An 18,819-nucleotide genomic window follows, 5' to 3' on the forward strand; every position below is an offset into this window, starting at 1 on the left:
TAACGATATAGACGCCTTTTAAACAAATCGGTAAACCTGAAGATACAGCAGTCAGCATGGCAGAGGCTTAGGTTTATCCCTTAACCTGAAGATTGCAGCTGGAGGGACTGACAAAAGAGCCGATGATGTTCCCAGAGGTGCTGGGATCTTCCCGACTCAATAACTTCATGTTGGGCAAGGCCGGTCTGGACCACGGGTCATTAGATTATTCTCGGGCATTTGCTGCGATAGAAATCAACATGCATCACGTGCGTGGGATCTTGAGTGTGGGATACGAGATACCTTTTTAGATATGTGCAACACTTCCCTCCCTACAAACAACCCCGCAGACAGCCGGTGGTCTCCAAAAAGAATATTTGGTCTTTATTCAAGTGAAAGGTTTTATCATCACACATATGATGACTGATACTAATACGATCGCACACTTTAGATATATGCATCATACGTGTGTGGGAGTCAGTGCGTTTGGTTGCTTGATAGGTTTTCTCAGCTGCAGCCTTACAAACTGAATGTCTGGAAAGGAAGGGGGGGGGGTGGAATCTCCCGATATTTTTTTTCATAGCAAAAAAATAAAGCCCTTGGGGGTGAAAAACCCCTCCTGTGTCTATGTTTGTTTTAACTTACAGGCTCTGTTGTGGCTGAGTCTTTTGCTGGGTTACTTTGCCATTGTAAGCTTATATATGTCCCTCTCAGTTGGCCACTGTGTTTTGTTTCCCGGATAGGATTCATGACTGAGGGGTTCTAATCGTGTTCTCTTCCAGCAGACGCTAATCAAGTAATTTCCCCATCCCAGCCCCATCAAATTGCTCTTTAGCTGTTGAACTGTGGAGTTTTGCTCCTCTTTTCTCATGCTAATCACACCCATTCAGCATCTCTCTGTGAGGCTATTTGTAGTGGAATAAATCTCCTTGTTTGCCTGCTGCATGATTAATTGATATTGTTGTATGGCTTTTGTTTGGGCTGCGGAGAGCTGAAAGGCAGTGCATATTGGATGTGACGAAAGGAGCTCGAAACATCATTTCACTGCTGAGGTCTTTCAAAGGTCGAGGAATAGACTGATCACATTATTCATCCTATTTATTTATCCTTATTAGAAAATATGATGAAAGAATAAAGACTCGAGTCTTTTTTAAACATTCACTAAATAGTGCTCGCACAGCCCAATTTAAAAAAAAAATGTCCAAGCTGAGGTCTTTTCTCAATATCTGTAATAAAGAAGGCTCTTTTTAACAAGGACCAATTAAACTATTTCCTTCTACCAGGTAGTTCACTAATAAACCTCAGAACGACATGCACGTGTTCATTTTTTTTTTTAAATAAGAAAGAAAACTTGCAATCTTTTTTTCTTTTCTTTTTTTTTTTTTTTTGACAGTGTAAGATCCTTGTAGGAAAGCAAGCAAAACAGAATAGAAAGATCCCTACCCCACTGAATGATTAAGCGTACAGCTCTGAAGCAGCTAGGAGGGAGATGCTGAGACATGGTGCCTTTTCTTGAACTTGTCCTAAACCTAAACACTGATGTCTGACATACTGATCCTACAGTCTTGGCAATGCTTGGTGGGGAGGCTGGAGGAAGAGGACAGGGCAGGTGTTCTAAGAGAAATCCATGCATTAAATATGATATGCTATAAAATAAGGTGGATGTGCACCCTCACCATACAAATACTATGCATCTTGAGCGCTAATCATCCATAGGCCTCCACTCGCATCCCCTTTGTATTTTCTTTTGAAACAAATGTTTCATTGGACAGGTCCACTCTATCCTTTCCACTTTTTCTTCTCCCTGTCCACAGATGTGGAGCTATTTCAAGACTCTTGTCCCACATTCCCATCCCCTCCGCTTGGCTGGGTTTTTTGGTTTTTTTTTTAAATTGTGTCTTTATTCCCAAGGGGCAGTGCTGCAACTTGGAGATTCAATTAAATAATTCCAGTTCCTCGCTTCTCCCTACCTAATGGCTTTCTTGCACATATTTCCTTTTCCGAGTTTTTTAAAAAAGAAAAAGACAAAACAAGAGGAAAGAAAGAAAAAGAAACAGAAAGAAACTGTTCTCCTTTCTTTTCCCTGTATGCAGGGTAATTGATAGGCTCTATCAGAGGTCAGGATTTGCATAAGAATTAAGAGCAGTAAATTAATTTAATATTCCATGCACATCTCCAATTATTCCTGCAGACCTTTGTCTCCACGGCTGGCAGAGAGAAGGTTCAGCTGCTCTTCAACCAAACAACATCTGTGCAGTTAATAATTTGATAAACAGCTCATACAAATAGTTTCTGAATTATCTGCCAACCCAATGACTATTCAGTTTTGAAACGTTTGGCAAGGTCTCCTATGTGTGGTCTGAGCTTGTATCATTCTTCTAGTGATTTAGCTGCCCAGGCAGACATTTTTGGTCCTTATCTTTTAAATATAATCAGCTACATTCAACAAAAACCCATCAATAACAATATGTAAAATCAGTAATTACCAGTAATTAATAAACAATTTTTTTTTTGTTTCAGATTATTTTTGCCTGTGCCTGCATAGAAAGTAGGGGAGGGGGTGGGGGGCAGGGAAAAACAGACTATTAGAGACTTGAAGAGGTATGTGATAAATAAACATTCTGGTTAGTACAATTTACTTACAGGAGCTGCCATGAGACACACACACAAACACACACACACACACACACACAGGTTGGGCTGGAGATTTTCATTTCTCTCTTATCTGTTTTAAGTTTTATGGTCAATGTCAGTGCCTATACAGATGAGAGATGAATAGCTCTCCATAGATTCAGGTTTGGACTATCTTTCCTCTTATACCTCAGCCCTCATTTGTAGTTCTTTGGACTCTTTCTCCTGAGCACACACTGGCAGGGTACATGTTTCCACTGAAAATCTTGGGCAAGATTTTTTTTAAAGAGTAATTAAAGCTAAACCCCTAAAGCCATGCTTAGACACCAAAGTGGCCTGGTTTTCAAAAGTGCCGAGTGCCTGCAAATTTCAAGGGGAGCTACTGAGTGGCCAGTGCTTTTGAAAAAAAAAGGCCATTGATTTGAGGTGCCTAAATATGGCTGTAGCAGCCTAAGTCAAGGAACCCATATTTAAACATCTTGGCCCTTGAGAACCCTATTTTTTCACCCCCAACTTTCTGTCTTAAAAAATAAACTAGTAATGGTGGAACAAGCTATTATTACCTTGATGCGGCTGGTGATTTAATTTTTAGATGTAGTTATTTAATGTCCTATCAATTAGAACAGCAATGAGAGTGGTAATACTCCAAATGCCCCAGTCTCTACAGCACAAGAGGAAGATAAGTCCAAATGGATCCCTTTGCACTGCTATGAAGTTTCTTTACTCATTTTCCCTTATGCATGTGTTGCATTTCTAGCATTTGTTTTGATACGTATTAACAAAAGCAAGTGTGGGTGTATAGTGTCTAGAAACAGATTTACATAGATATTGGGATCCCACTTAAGAGTGAATTCAGATATAGTGAAACTGCATGTGAAATGAAAATGAATGGAAGGGCTAAATTGTTTTGGTGTATTGAAATACGCAACTTTCATTTTCAGTAATAGTGGCCCCTCTTGCTTATAAAGTGTGCTCAGAGCCTTGTAGGATCTTTTTCACAGCAAAGCTGTCCTCTCAAAGCATTGCCTTCACAAGAAAACTGTTCAGTTGTACTTATATTTTAATATTATGTTTCTTGGATTCATATAGATAAATTGAATGTACAAAACTATTCCTTTCCCCCCTTAATATAGCACTGACAGCATAAGTACCTGAAGCAATTGAAAAGTACACCTAAGTTTTGAGTAGTCTCGAATAAAAAGCATTGTAGCTCTCTGTCCTTGCACTTTATTTAATCCGAGCATGGTAGCATTGATCTTCAAATACAGGCAAACATTCTTCAGTGTAGAGGTCTAAATGTCTAACTTTTCAATGAAGATATAGATAACACAACACTTGCCAGAACTGCAAGATCACGTGTTCAAACAAAAAGTCATTGAATCAGAGAAATATGACTATTAGAGTCAGATGAATAGCACCAAAATAAAAAAAAAAATCCATAAGTGTTCTCTAGAGTTTCAAGATTAATTCATTTAAGTTATGTTGCACCTTTGACACCCCTTTTGTCTGTCTGCTGCCAAGGTGTGAGAAATTGGGTCTTCTCATCTGACTGCTCATGGAACGCAAATTTTAAGTTCACATGCTCAAGTACTATATTTGTGCTGGAAACATTACTAGGACAAGACCCTGACACAACAGGAGAGGCAACATTCCCAAAATCTCTTTCTAGAGCTATGTGGCACAGTTATATTTGCCAGACAAATAACTGACCTACCCTTTGCCACTGTGACTGAACATACATACAGTTACTTTGTTCAAATGTGATTAGACAAAATTACTTTCAAACACTGAATGCACTTAATAAATCTGACAGTTTCCTTATTTTTTATGAATGAGAATTTTGGAAAGGCCTTTTTGCCCTGAAAGGAAAAGGTTAAAAAAATTGTGGAATTACCTCCTCTTATTTATCTGCTTGCCTTCCTGAAATGCACCCTCTCTCTGAGGAAGGGGTCTAGAAGAAGTCTAGTTATAAAAGGTATACTCATCCAAGCATGAAACACAGTGTCATGTGATCAAACAACTTTCCAATACTGTTTAGATTTTATATATGTAATTTCATATATTCACAATGAATTGTCTTCAATCCAGTCATAGAGTAATATAGCTAAGTAAAATAAAAGTAAATATGAACAATTGATCCATTTTAAACAGCCCACAGACATATGAAGAACATTTTAACAGACTAAACTCACTGAATACAATTATTTTTTGTGAATTATTCACTGGGCTCCAATCACATTGGAGCTCATCTAGTCTATTCACTCGGCTCACAATCACTTCTGAGACATTTCATATTTTCCTAACATATTCATACATTTGTATTTTACTTCATCTTCTAAAGATATCTGCACCGCTGGCCTTAGCGAGCTTTTATGTGAATGAATGAACAAATGAATGAATGAATTAATAAACCTGTAAGTTCTATGAGTCTCTCTTCCCTTCCACTTGAAGGAAGAACTTAGGACTTTGCTTTCTGGTGCTACAGTGTCTGGTGCTTTATCAGTGTTAATTCAATTCTGTAAAAAATCATTTTTATAAATATTTATACTTCTGACATGCAAACAATAATTTGTGGAGTTCCATGAGCTGTGATATTGCTCATGTTATCTATGTGGACAAACACTAAACTCGGGGTGTGCTTCTGTGCATGTTTATCATATCAGTACAACAAAAGGAAATGGAAGGTGGGAATAGTTAATGGCTGCATAATTTACCCTCTTTCCTTCTCCTAAAGCCTTTCAAAAGTGGCCTCTCATTGCTGTTACATTTTGTTTAATGAGTTTCAGGACTCTACTGCTGATCATCTGTCAAGAGGCAAGGTGGTGTGTTGTTGTTTTGGTGATATCTTTTATTGGACCATCACAGCTCCTGGGCCATCATAGCTACAACAGTACTCCAACTGTACCACATCGTCAAAAGATTATTTCTGTCTGTTCTACTTTTACTAATAATACCAGTGGTGTCAGTGGACAAGATAAGGAGGATACTGGCTTAGATCATGAAATCACCATCCTTACTAAAACTAATGATTAATTCAATTTATAGGAAAATTAATCACTAAAAAATGTAAAGTACTCTGAATAGGAGCTATGTCTTAGTATTGGTTCTAGACTTCACTGGAGAAGACCAAGAGTGAGCACAATTATCAGAAGTGTTGTGTGTAACATAAGATTCTAAGCCCTGTTTTCAAAATCTAAGGTGTTTTGGGAAATAAGGCTTAGACTCCTAAATCACTTAGACACTTACAAAAAATGTTACCCTGCATTTTTAGGTCATAGAGAAGGCCTTAATTCAGCATGGTACATAAATACAAGCATAACTTTCAGTACACAAATAATCCCATCGACTTCAATAGGCTTTACACACTTTACACATACAAGTATGTGTTTAAGTGCTGTCCTACATATGAAATAGATTCTTCAATTTGGGTCTAATTTAGGATTAAATTTGTTGGGTTGCTGCAGGTTAGAACTGAAAAGTGTTTGCAAAAAATACAACACATGAAAAACTTCATGGTATCTCTTTGAATTATATTATGCTACAGACACAGATACTGGCTAGTCATTTCAATGAGCATTAAAAATCACTCCAAAATTAATAAAAAGTTGATTTTAGACAGATTACAAGGCTCTTCAGGTTAAAGAAAAGGTTAATTCTCTTCTCCTTAGTTATGCAAGTTTCATATTTGCTGTCAGGAGGATTAGTTGATTTTCCTCTCCCATTTAAAGAGGAAAATTTGCAGAATGAATAGAAATTGAGGAATTATGATATAAATAGAACAGAAATGCTCAAGTGTCAAGTTTTGGATGCACATTTGGGAATTAGTGCATCAGTCTAATCTTATGCTAATATGAGACACCCCAACTTGATGTAGTATTCCATGTCCATCGAGCAGTGGAGAGTTCACAGAGTGCTAGGTGACTAGGGCAGCACTGTCTTTTAGGTTGGAGAGCAATGCTCATGCATTAGGATTCAGAGGTTCCAAGATGTAATCCCTGCTGCACATGGCATTACAGTAGCATGACATTGACTTTGGGGGTGGCACACAGTTAAAGATTGATTATCACAGTGGGGATTCAGTCTCCTGGGTTTGGGACATCTCAAGAGTTCAGGGCTCTTCAGGCCCAACAGATGGTTTCACCCCATTGTAAGAACATGTCCTATTTTTAAAATGCACATTTGAGTCAGATCCATTCATTTGACCTGTATGCGTATGACCTGGGGATTATATTTTGCCTGTCTCTAATAAATGGTAGCACAAAACCATATTTCAAATATTTTTTTTCTTTGGCAGCTAAGTAAGCTTCTTTGAAATGTTTTGTTTCCTACTGTTCTTGAAATAGACCCAGACTAAAACCACAAACCCAAACACTTTGGACTGTAGAATACAGGATCTTGATCTGAGTTCTGGTCTTGCTCTCCCTCTTGATGTAATATGTGAAACCACAACTGAATGTCTCAGACTCAGGAGTAGGGGGACATGTTTGAAACCCACACACCTTGACCTAAACATTATGGCTTGGTCTCATCTATATTTGTCTTGCTATTTTTATTGTCCTCAGACATCAAACTAGCTTCTTTTTGTATCATTTACACATTCTCCACTAATATTTGGCATGCCGTGCTACAAAGGCTGGGGACAGTTCTTATACTAGATATGTGACTGGGAAAAGGTAATGTTGTGCAACTACCTGAATAGTGAAAACCGAGGTTCTTCACATTTTTCCATGTGGAGCTCAGTCTAGAAGACAGTTTTCAGTGGGTGTTGGGCCACCAGAAAGCCTCATCCTGATTTGTTAGAAGAAACTTTCCTACACATTATCAGGCACAGAAGATTATGTATGCCATTCTTACCTCACCCCTTTGTGGAGCAATGTTCTCAGTCCCCAGTAGTTTGGTTACCACAACCGACTCTTGACTACAAACCTCAGAGAACACAATGGTGAGTTCTTCTTCCTCAACTGTCATACTACCCCAGTAAAGTCTATGGACATTTTAAGAATTGGTCCTATTATTGCTTTCATCACTGTTAAACAACAAAGAGGACAATGTTGTCTGTTCAAGCACTGGGCTGGGAGCTCACACTCCTGACTTCCATCACTAGGTCTGATAATAGTCTGTTCTGTGGATTTGTGGAAAATCATGTTATTATCCCAGTGTCCCTCGGTTAAACCATAAGCAAGAGAGTTCCAACAAGACTACTCACCTAGCTCACACTAACAGCCTTCCCCCCATGAAACATTTCTAGCTTTGGAAAGACAGCCTGTCTGTAGTAACATTCAAAACTGGTAGCCTGACTCACATGTGGGGTTTGCTGCATAAGCTAACCAATGAATCAAGCGTAAAAATCCTCCAGAAGATGATACTGATTAGCACAAGCCCTCTCTTCTTCCCTTATGACCCAGGTGTTTGGAACTAAGAAGAATGGTTTCTGCAGTCTAGTCAATCCTGCTGTCATGACCTCTGCACTTCTGCATGAAGGAAAAGCCTACGCATAATTTGTTTTTAATTGAACCTGTAAATTATATGTCAAGGAAATCCTTCTGACCAATCAAAAAGTGCCAAAGACTGAGCCTTTGTCCGGAGACAAAGCTGGATTAAAATGCACAGTGAAAAGCCAATCAGGACTCGTAGTAGAGATGATATCTTTTATTAGACCAACAAGATTTCTGCAAAAAAAAATCTTTAATTGCAAGCTTTCAGGCACAAACACCCTTCATCAGGCATTGGAGAAAAGATTGTAAAATTTCTCCTGGGTAGAATGAAGGTTCATATTTCAAAGGATTTCACAGAGGAGTCAATAGATGGAAAACTCCTCTGGGCTGTCAGTTCATAGCTGGTATGAAGCCTCTCACCTCCTGTGAGGATCAGTGATGATGCAAATTATCTTGAAACAAAGGCAGGAGCAGGATCTCAGGTTTCAGGTGGTCACAGTTGCTTCCTGCTTGGGAAAATATGCAAAATTCAATTTAAAAAGTCGGCTAAAATTTGATATCTTCCATGTGTCAGGTATCCAGGTTGTAGCTGACCTGGATATTGGTCTAGAGGAAAAGGCATTTTTCCTATCATTTTCTTATAAAGAAAAGCCATTCTTCCTATCATAGTCCCTCTTTGCATACAGAGGTCTCCCTTGGACTGGTTATTTACTTTTGTCCTCCATCAGATTAGGTTCTCATCTTCCATTCTTGAAGGACTTGACCTCTGAAGCTCACACCCTCCTGAATACTGTACCTCAAACTCCAGCCAAACATCTTCCTTTGCCTCTTATCCAAATAAAGCTCAATATGGTAGAACTTATTTTTTACAGTGCTTCATCATGGATCACAAGGATAAATGCAGACAGCAAACGAACCTCTCTAGTATTAAATTGAACACCAAGAGATTGCACAAACAGCTTAACAAGGCAATTAAAAGCTCTCTAAGCAATATTACTGGTAACAAATGCAATTTGCATATTTGTCAATATTGTCATCCAATACTGTCGATAATTGTAATTAAAGGTAATGGAAAATTAATATATTAAACTCTGTACGTGGGTGTATTTAAGCTGCCTTTGCTGTGTTGCTTTGTGAAGCAATTTCTCTTTACTGACTTTCTCATCAGGTTGCTATTCTACTCTTTTTTTATTGAGCCATAGAAGTGTCTGTAATGAGAGATTAAAATAGTAGTTGTACACAGTGATTTATTTGTGAAATTCCTCAAAGCGCGTGTCTGCATGTGTGTGTGTACAAGCCACACAAAGGTCTCTGGGTGGCCAACCAAAGTAAATAATGTATTGTAATATATTTAACAAATGATAATGCAGACCACAGAAAAATACATAGAAGGGGGAAAAAATCATTCCTTGGGTGGTAAGTTATTGAACCTTTACAGCCAGGGAGCTAGGAAGCTGGGGGAGGGGTTGTTTCTCTCCAGCTTCTCCCCTACAAATAAATCACTGGCCTTGCATTGCCTGTGCCTGAATAAAATATGACAGGTCTCTCTCGTAGGGCCTATATGCTGCTCTGTAACAAGTCACATTACTCTCTTGCCATGCATACTGACTGCAAATTGTGTAGGTTATCATGCGATGCTATAAAAAAAAAAACATTCTTCCCCCAACTGATTATGAACCTCATGCATAGCAAATGACAGAGCAATAACGCTCAGATTTCCTGTAGCGGAGGTAAAAAAAAAAAACAAACCAAATTTACACACTGACAGGCTAATGGATACTTTCCCGAAGAGCGGTTAGAAAGAAGTACTAAATGGGCCTATGCTGATGCAGGGCAGTAGACCTGGTCAGGGATCAAGACACACAGCAACATATCGGATAACATATAATTGGCAGGTCACATCCAAATGAGTGTAGTCATGCATCATCTGGAAGGCTTTTGCTGGTGATAAAGACACTTGTAAACAATTCAGTCACTGAACATGGCAATAATATGTTGATCCAGCATGTAATGAGGTGTTCCTGGAATCAATAAACTAGTCATGAAGAGCAGGGAGCAAGGTCAGTGTCTGCCTTTTTGATGACCTTTCCTTGCTAGTAAGGACATCATATACTCTGAAGAGGACTTTTCTCATATTGCAGAAAGCGCTGAGTGTCAGAACTTTCATTCGCAGCAAGCAAATGAACAACCAGGCTCTGCATGCTAATGAAGTCCAGGCTATTTTCCACCTTTTCATCTGCACATTATGCTCTTGACTTTGGAGAAGGTGGGAATTAGGTTGGACCCTGGTGTCAGACTGCCTGATGGCTTGGCTCCGGAAAACTGGTAATTGAAGCTGATGACTGATGCGGAGGAGGCCTGAATTTGGAAATAAACAGTTTCAAGCACTGCATGTCATTTCTAGAGAGACTGCTGAGTGAATGGAAATGAGCTCTGTTTCTTGAATCTAATGCAGTTTCTCAGCAGGAAAAACACCGTCTTTTAGACAACAATGCCAGTCATTAAGATTTAAATGTTCTGGTGATAATATAAGGAATACCTTCTGCTTTCACAAACAGCACTTATGTAAATTTCCTTCAGTACTGAGATCTACATTTAATCCATGCCCAAGAAGGCAGCACTGTTTTTGGAGGAGTCAAAAATCTCCAAATAACATTCGAAAGAAGAACAAGAAAACTGCTTTGTTATTAGGTCACAATGGCGAAAAAGCCCTTTCTCTCTCAGACACAATGCAAGAGAGGTTTTGAATAGTACTATAAAAAAAACAAACAAGCACCTCAGTTATGCTATATTTCTACCATTTAATTCTTCCCCTCAAATATATCTTCCATTCATAGATCATAAGACTATTCCTACCTTTTACATCTAGATCGAAAAAATTAATGTCAGGTCATATTCCTTACTGGTATAACTCAACAGAGCTATTTTGAATATCCAACCCAGAGAGTCTAGAAGATACACAAATTGTCCCCATTGTTCAAAACCCTTAAAGCTCCATACTTTCAGAACTGAGAATAGTTTCCCTTGTATACACATTAAAATCATTACGAACTGTTTAAAAACCTTATCTGATCTTGTGAAATGAAATTGAAGGATTTGTTCCTTTGGGCAGAGAGAGCAAGCAAGCATGCACATAAATCTAACCTAGTTTTTTTATATATTTTGAGAGTTTTGAAAATCAACATTGTGTAACCCATTTCTTACTTGTTCATTTGTTACTTATAAATATGTTCTAAAGCTAGTTAGAACTGAATATGAACAATCATCAATTATCTAGTTTTCTGCCCCCACAGATATGTTATTTTATGGCTTGTTTTAAAACAATAATAAAAAAATCTGTTTCCTAAGCCTGGTTTAAACATAGCTCTTTCTGACATAGTTAAAATTAGAGTTGGCAAGCCGGTCAATTGATAGGTCAAATATTGTCCATTGACTTCATATTTTTGGCTGATCAAAAATTATAGCAATTTTACCAAAAAACCTACTTTTTTGGACTTTTCTTAACAGAAATGTGATTTTTTAATTGTTTTCTGACGCTTTTCTTAATGGAAAATTGTGCTTTTTCTGTGTATTACTTGGACCTATTGGCAATTTTTCACAATTCTTGACCAATATTTGACCAGTCAATTGAACAAACTTCATTTGACCAGTCAAATACCCAACCCTAGTTAAAATAATGGGTACAGTTCACCACCATATTACTTCAGTTTTATACCAAGGTAATGCCAGTGATTTCAGGAGAATTCTATTGGTATGGATATTGGTAGGTACTGGGCCCTTTTAGTCAGATATAAGCAAACTTGGACCCCTATCCTGCTGCCATATTGCCCTGGATCTCTGGAAATTGGATACGGTCCTGAAATGGTTTGTCTCCCTTATCAAAGTAGGAATTGAGGGCACTTTTACATGTACTCCAGGGATGGGGGAGCAGTGCTTTAATTAGAGCGGCTCCAAGAGCTGCTCTAATTAAAGCACCACCACATCTCATGTATCAGCATCCCTGCAGGGTTCAAATTATGAGGGGAGCTTGTTTGACGAGCTTTAGTTCAAGCAGCCCCATTGCCATTTTTAAGTATGGGGCACTGATATACGAGACGCAGAAGGTTGTTGGAGCATGGTAATTGCCACGTTCCAGCAGACTTGATCAATCGAGTCTGCTCTGACACACTGGGATTCCAGTGTGTTGAAGCAGCCTCCATGCTCATGTATAGGCCCCCTGAGTGTCTAACATGATGCTGCTTTCTGAGTGTTCCCACTTACATCTACAGTCTCATCCTATTTCTTTTATGAGCTGTTTCACAGTTATCAAATATTTTATTTAGTGGATGTGAAATGTTTTATCCAATACTGTCCAAGCACTGAATATACAACTTACTGCTAACTCAAATCCTGCCAGGGGCTGCTCACTTAGCAGGATTGAGCTATAAAGGAATTACTTATTACATGAGCCCTTAGGGAGTGCATGTCCTTTTGCAAGGATGGGGCATCACAACAATCACAACACTTCTGCTATGATCCAGCTCACCTTCACAAAATAAAAATTGTCAGGACAGGTCATGACAGGATGTGAATGGGCATGTGTAGAACACAGGAGTGATACAGGAAGTCATTCAGCATATGGCAGTCTCTTATTCAGCATATGGCAATCAATTCTTTTACTTAGTGCAGAGCTGTTGTCCCTCAGATGGTGCTAGGGCAGCTACAGTTGATGATAAAAAACTGATACTCTGGAAACTTGTGGTCATTTAAAATTCCCTAGCATACACTTTTGCTGAATCTAGTGCCCAGGTCAAAGCTCAGAAGCAACTGTATTCTACCTCAGTCATTTCCCTTAGCAGCTTCCTTTGGACATGGCACTCTTCACTTCCTGTCTTAGATTGTCATGTAACATTATTGCATGCTGTTAAACAGCTGCTGCTTCTCCCTCAGTGGGGGCAGGATTTTAGTATCAGGTCTCTTTTAAGTATAATGTTTTGGGATGCCGAGGTGTGCAAGGACATAGAAGGCTGCAATAAATTATTGAAGCAAATAAAATGCAGTGCTACTGGGCGCATCTACACATGCACATGAACTGTGCAGTAACTTAAATTATTGCACAGTATGGGCGTGCATCTACATGTGCACACCTGTACTGCACAGTTAATATGGTGAAATTTATGTCTGATCAGTTACTGCGCAATAATGCACGAGCAGATGCCTTGGGACGAACTTTAGTCCCAAGTCAGTCCACACACAGCGTTAATGTGCTTTAATGCTTGTACTTGCAGATACCAGCCTATTCCCGCTTATTGAGCAGTAACTTACTGTGCAGTAAATGTAAACCAATGTAAATGCATGTGTAGACACACCCACTGAGATTTAGTCTGCCACCACTATAGTGCTCTGTCAGAGAAGAGTACTCAGCTGCAGTTGCCAGCTACCTTACCTTTTGTTAAATTTCTTTTTCTGTGACATTGTCTTTTAGAAACAAACAAATTAATTCTCATGGGTTTTTTAAAATGATATTCTCCTGAAAACAGAAGGGCCTGATTCTGATCTTGGGGTATCTCCAGTAACTTAGTGAAATTATTGCCTATTTCCACCTTATATTTAAAAACAGAATTTGGCTCCACTTACCTGTGGGTCTCAATTTTTTTTTGATTCAAGGCTCCACTCAGAAAATGTTATCTCTTAGCTTTTACTTGTTTCATGATTACAGAAAAATAATAAATCAATCCTTCAGTTGCAAAAAACTCAGAAAGACCACAACAGGTCAGAATGTTTTGACACTATGAATTCCTATTTGAAATCTCTGGGTTTACCTTCTGAATCATGCTGGTATTTGCATGTCTAACACTGCTAATATTGCCATGGCACTCTGGTTAAGAATCACTGATTTAGGGATTGTGGGCCCAGTTCTGCACATGCTGAAGTCGAAAATCCTTTTTGGGGAGGAGGTGAGGAGGGTTATTCTTTCTTTAAAAGAGGAACATATTAACCTCGTTTGCACTGAATCCTTCTTGTAAATGAAGTGGGACAAAGAAACTTTCCATCTTCCTTCACAGAGTGATGTTTTCAATTGCAAGAGTGGCAGTACATTACATATGAGCATTTCCAAGCAAAAGACTTTATTTTTACCACAGTCATTAGTATTTAAAGACAACCAACCACTTATTTAAACTGTGAATGACAAATTACTGTTTATTTGTAAACAACAAAGCAGAGTAACAGTAGTATGCAGCAAACATGCCAGGAAACTACATTATATAGATTCTTCTTTGCCCTTTGTTAATTTTCTTAGGATTGGCTGAAAAAAAGATGTTAAGGTAAAATGTTCCCAGCAAATTTTGTAATACTAAGATGTGCTTTATTATTAAATGCTTATCAATAGACAACAAAACATTCATTTTGATAACAGCGAAAATTTAAACAGCTCTTTGGGGCAGGAGTTATCTTTTCATCTGTATTCAGTGCTTGGCAAAATGGACACTTTAGGCCTCTAGGTACTACAAACAACAGTAATGTTAAATATGTAAATAGACGGGCCCACACTGGAACCCTTGCTCACTTAAGTAACCATTACCTATGCAAACACTCACATTAACATCAATAGGACTATTGCTATAAGAAAGGGCTACACATACAAGTAAATGGGGTGGGATCAGACCCAGAACCATCATGTTGGAATATGTCCCTTTCTTACCCTGCCATTTCAGTCAGATGCATTATTATTATTCACTTCCTCTCTTAGAAACACTCTTCTGTGGGGAAGCTGGTGTAGAATTGCTACAAGTCCCACCACTGAGATGAGTGTATAGCAGTGATGAGTATAATGGTCCTTATACACGGGGGCTAAATTCTTTTCAGTTACTCCACAACTTCATTGCCTCCAAGAGGGTTGTACCAATGTGACTGAAATGAGAATGGGAATCACTGAATTCTGTATCCTTCTGGATGAAGGATTGTATTCAAATGCAAGATATTTTTATTACAGTCCTACAGTATTAGAGAGAGACTTGCCAAACTGTTCTGGTAGCCAAAGGAAGGCGCTACTGATATCAGGAGGCGCTACTTCACAGTCAGGGAGGCTAGGACCTGGAACCAACTTCCAAGTGAAGTAGTGCTGGATCCTACCCTGGGGGTCTTTAAGAGGAGGTTAGACGAACGGCTTGCTGGGGTTGTTTGACCCCAGTACTTTTTCCTGACATGGCAGGGGGTCGGACTTGATGATCTGCTCAGGTCCCTTCCGACCCTACTAACTATGAAAGAAATAAAATGTTAGGAGCGTTCATATTTTGTCATTGGATTTTCTTAATCAGCACACATTACAATCCTTAAAAATTGCAGCCTCTTTTATTTATTTATAGTATTTTCTCTAAATCCAATTTTCAAGGGAGCCTTTAAACAAAATTCCTACTTTCGTGATATTTGCCTATTGCGCATGCTATAGTTTTATAGTGATTTTACATCATTCAGATGGTAAGGAAAAGTGAGTAAAGCTGTATATAATATCTGTACTAAGGAAAAAAAATCCACAAACCTGAAGCTTTGAAGTTTATAATGAAGTGTGTGTGTGTATATCAAGGCAGAGTCTAAACAAGGATGACACTGTCTTTTGCTTTGGTCCATCACATACATCAACAGTCTTCATGGTCCCCAAACTTCATTAATAATGTCCTTCTCTATGCTAATACAATCAGAAAATTATGCAGACTGTTTATATTTCTTTACAGGCAGAACAGGCTGATGACACGAATCAGCCATTAGCGATTCACATTGAGGAGTCTCCACTAATTGTGCAGAATGTAATTAGTGATTATGTAATATCTAAGCTCTTGCAACTGTCATTAATGTCCACTATTCACCAGAGATAGTTCTTACTGAATTAGAGAATGATTACTGCATGGTAAATCTACTTAATCCTAAATATGCTAATTAACACTGTATGCACTTTAGACAGTGGTTAAAAGCACTAGTAACCTCAAAAAAAAAAAGGTTGCAATACACCAGAGTCTAAATTGCCTGCAATGGATTTTCCTTTAAAAGGTAAATTTATTTAATTAAATGGTATAGTAAACTCTAAGGCACAGCTATTGACTAGTACAACCAAAGTAAGATTTTTCTGTAATAGATATAGTGAGAGGCTCTTTTACTATATTAATGTGCTTCTGAAATTTAGTTTCAGCTTGAATGTATTGCCTGTTACAGCTACCAGTGCTATATGGCAGACATTTAGATATCATACCAAAAAGAGGTGCACTATGCATCTTATATAAAAATGTATTTATTTCTTTATCTAATATATGCATTATGAAACTAAATGTTGTAAGTTTTCTTTGCTAATCTAGTGCCTATTTTAGTTATATATATAGATAGCTAAAATAAGCACTAGATTGGCAAAGAAAACTTATTTTAAATAGGTTTCAGGAAGTCCCCCCTCCAAGATTAAATCTTCAGCTTTTGAAGCTTGCTTGGTTTATTACAACATTCTTTAGGTCATAAAATATACTACTACTACAGGCAGATACAGTAGTTTTCCCTATAAATTCTTACTTAAATCTTAATTTTAAGATTTATTTGTGCAAAACAGACTTTAGATTTTAAATGCTACATACCAAATGAATTGAAAAAAATACAGCAATCATATAGTTTTTTTAATGTCTCTTTCCAATGCCTACATTATTTAATGTATTCTGATTTTCCATAAAAAAGATATGGCTGTCATGAACCCCTAGGATAATAGCATTTTGTGATTTATGAAGATTCTTCCTGCTTATATATTTTATATAAATAATAAATACTCCTGCGTGTATCACTGCACTCATTCATAATCAAAAGCTGCATAGGCTGTAAAAAGACTTTGCGTAGTAACATATTTAAAATCAGCTTACAAAAATTGGATAACTAATATATCAGACACAAAATAAGTCATTGTAGCAAGCCTACTAAAAGAAAAAATTAACAGCATAATGCAATCTGCCACACACTTTTATCAGCAGACTGAAATAACAAAAGAAAACAAAACTCAAAATTCCCCACAAAAGAAAGTTCCTCAAAAAGTGAAAGGTATGATAAGAAATTAAGCATATTCTTAATTTTCCTGGGCGTAATACATTTTTATAGCTGATTTTGAGATTACAAGTTGACTTTGAATGTCTTAAATATATATTGTATATCGTCCAAATGTTAAACAGCTGATATGGATGAAAAATATTAATATAAATAAAGTCCAGGCCTGTAAGTTGCAAAGGACCTATTTACCAGAGTGCCAAATCATTGCAGCTCGCACTGGAACTGTGGTTGAACCACCCCTCTGAACAATCAGCCTCTTAATACCGTCAACTTCCACTTGTTTCAGTACTACTGGAAGGGGCTGGGGTGGCACAGTGCAGGTACTAAGGCACATGGTTGACAGCCCAGAGGTCACAAGTTTGAGGCCATAGTAGAAGCACTCATGGCATGGCCCTGGCAGATTCCAATGAACCTGTGAATTCTGCTAAATACCTTGTCACAAGGGCATAGGTAACTGGGGGGGGTGCATGCCCCGCCCCCCCTCCCGCCAGGTCTGTTCCCGCTGCTGATACCAGCAGCGGCTTCTGCAGGTGCTCGCCAGCCCTGTCCCTGCCACCAACATTGCCAGTGGCTTCTGTGGGTGCTCGCCAGCTCCATCCCCACTGTCAACACCTTCTGCGGGTGCTCACCAACCCCGTCCCTGCTGCTTGCTGCTGGCTTCTATGGGTGCTAGCCACCCCTGTCCCCACTGCCAATGCTGCTGCCAGCTTCTGTGGGTGCTAGCCAGCCCTGTCCCTGCTGCCACCACTGGCTTCTGCAGGTGTTTGCCAGCTGTGTCCTGCTGCCAATGCCTCTGCCAGCTTCTGTGGGTGCTTGCCAGCTCCATCCCCACTGCCACCACCAGCTTCTGTGGGTGCCCCGCCAGACTCAGGAGGCACCAGTTGCCCATGCACAAGGGCACAGAAAAAGGAAAGGAAAGTAAAAGTGTAGTGCTCAGCTCACAGCACCACACCATGGATTTAAGGACACAAAAGGACAGATCCTTTATAAGAAAAACTCAAAAATCTACAAGGCAGGCACCATTCATTTAGATTTTCTCTGACTTTATGTTGTAAATACAGGCATCAGTGACAGGTGCCTCCTGAATCTGGCTGCAGAAGCCGCTGACCCTGTCAGGGGGGACACCAGCCCTGCCGAAAGCATCAGTGTCAACCACTGCGGGGGCTCCGACCCTGTCAGGGACAGCACGTGCACCCCCATGCACCCCCTACCAGTCCACAGTACCCCCCTCTACTGAATTCCACAGTACCAGCTTATGCCAGCTGTCTTTGGACTTTTTTGTGGAAACATTTCCCTGCTGTAATGTAGTCAAACAAGGTACAGATACAAACAAGATTTCACTACTTGGTGCAGCTTTCACTATCAATGTGAACAGTGCCAACAAAGTCTGGGCCACATTCTTCTGGTACTCACTGGATCAGGTCTTTTGACAATGAACTGTATGGCAAGAGACAGAAGTAGTGAATCCATCTGAAGGGAGAGAGCTAATTCCTCACCATGCTTTGTTCACAAAACCACAAATAAGGACCCCTCCCCCCACCCCCCACTGCCTAAACTCCATTGATATTTAAAGGCAGATAGAGGCAGGCAGGATAAAACTAAGGAAAAGTTCCTCTCTGCAGCATGATCCATTCCAGCTTCTGCAGCCCCTGAACTTTCATGCCAGTTGGTTTTTACTCTGGATGTTTCTGGATAGCAATCAGAGGAGGCAAACAATGGCAAC

General features: G+C 39.1%; 1 long non-coding RNA gene across 2 annotated transcripts in view; it reads right to left on the reverse strand.

Moving 5' to 3' along the window:
* Positions 1-8,244: 8,244 nt before the first annotated feature.
* Positions 8,245-18,819, reverse strand: part of LOC132247659 (uncharacterized) — an 86,591-nt gene continuing 76,016 nt past the window's right edge. For both annotated transcript variants that reach the window (XR_009458931.1, XR_009458930.1), the window contains one exon: positions 8,245-8,554. This is a non-coding gene — a long non-coding RNA (uncharacterized LOC132247659). The remainder of the gene's footprint in view (positions 8,555-18,819) is intronic.

The sequence above is a fragment of the Alligator mississippiensis genome, chromosome 1 (genome assembly GCF_030867095.1).
Source record: "Alligator mississippiensis isolate rAllMis1 chromosome 1, rAllMis1, whole genome shotgun sequence".
Taxonomy (NCBI): domain Eukaryota; kingdom Metazoa; phylum Chordata; order Crocodylia; family Alligatoridae; genus Alligator; species Alligator mississippiensis.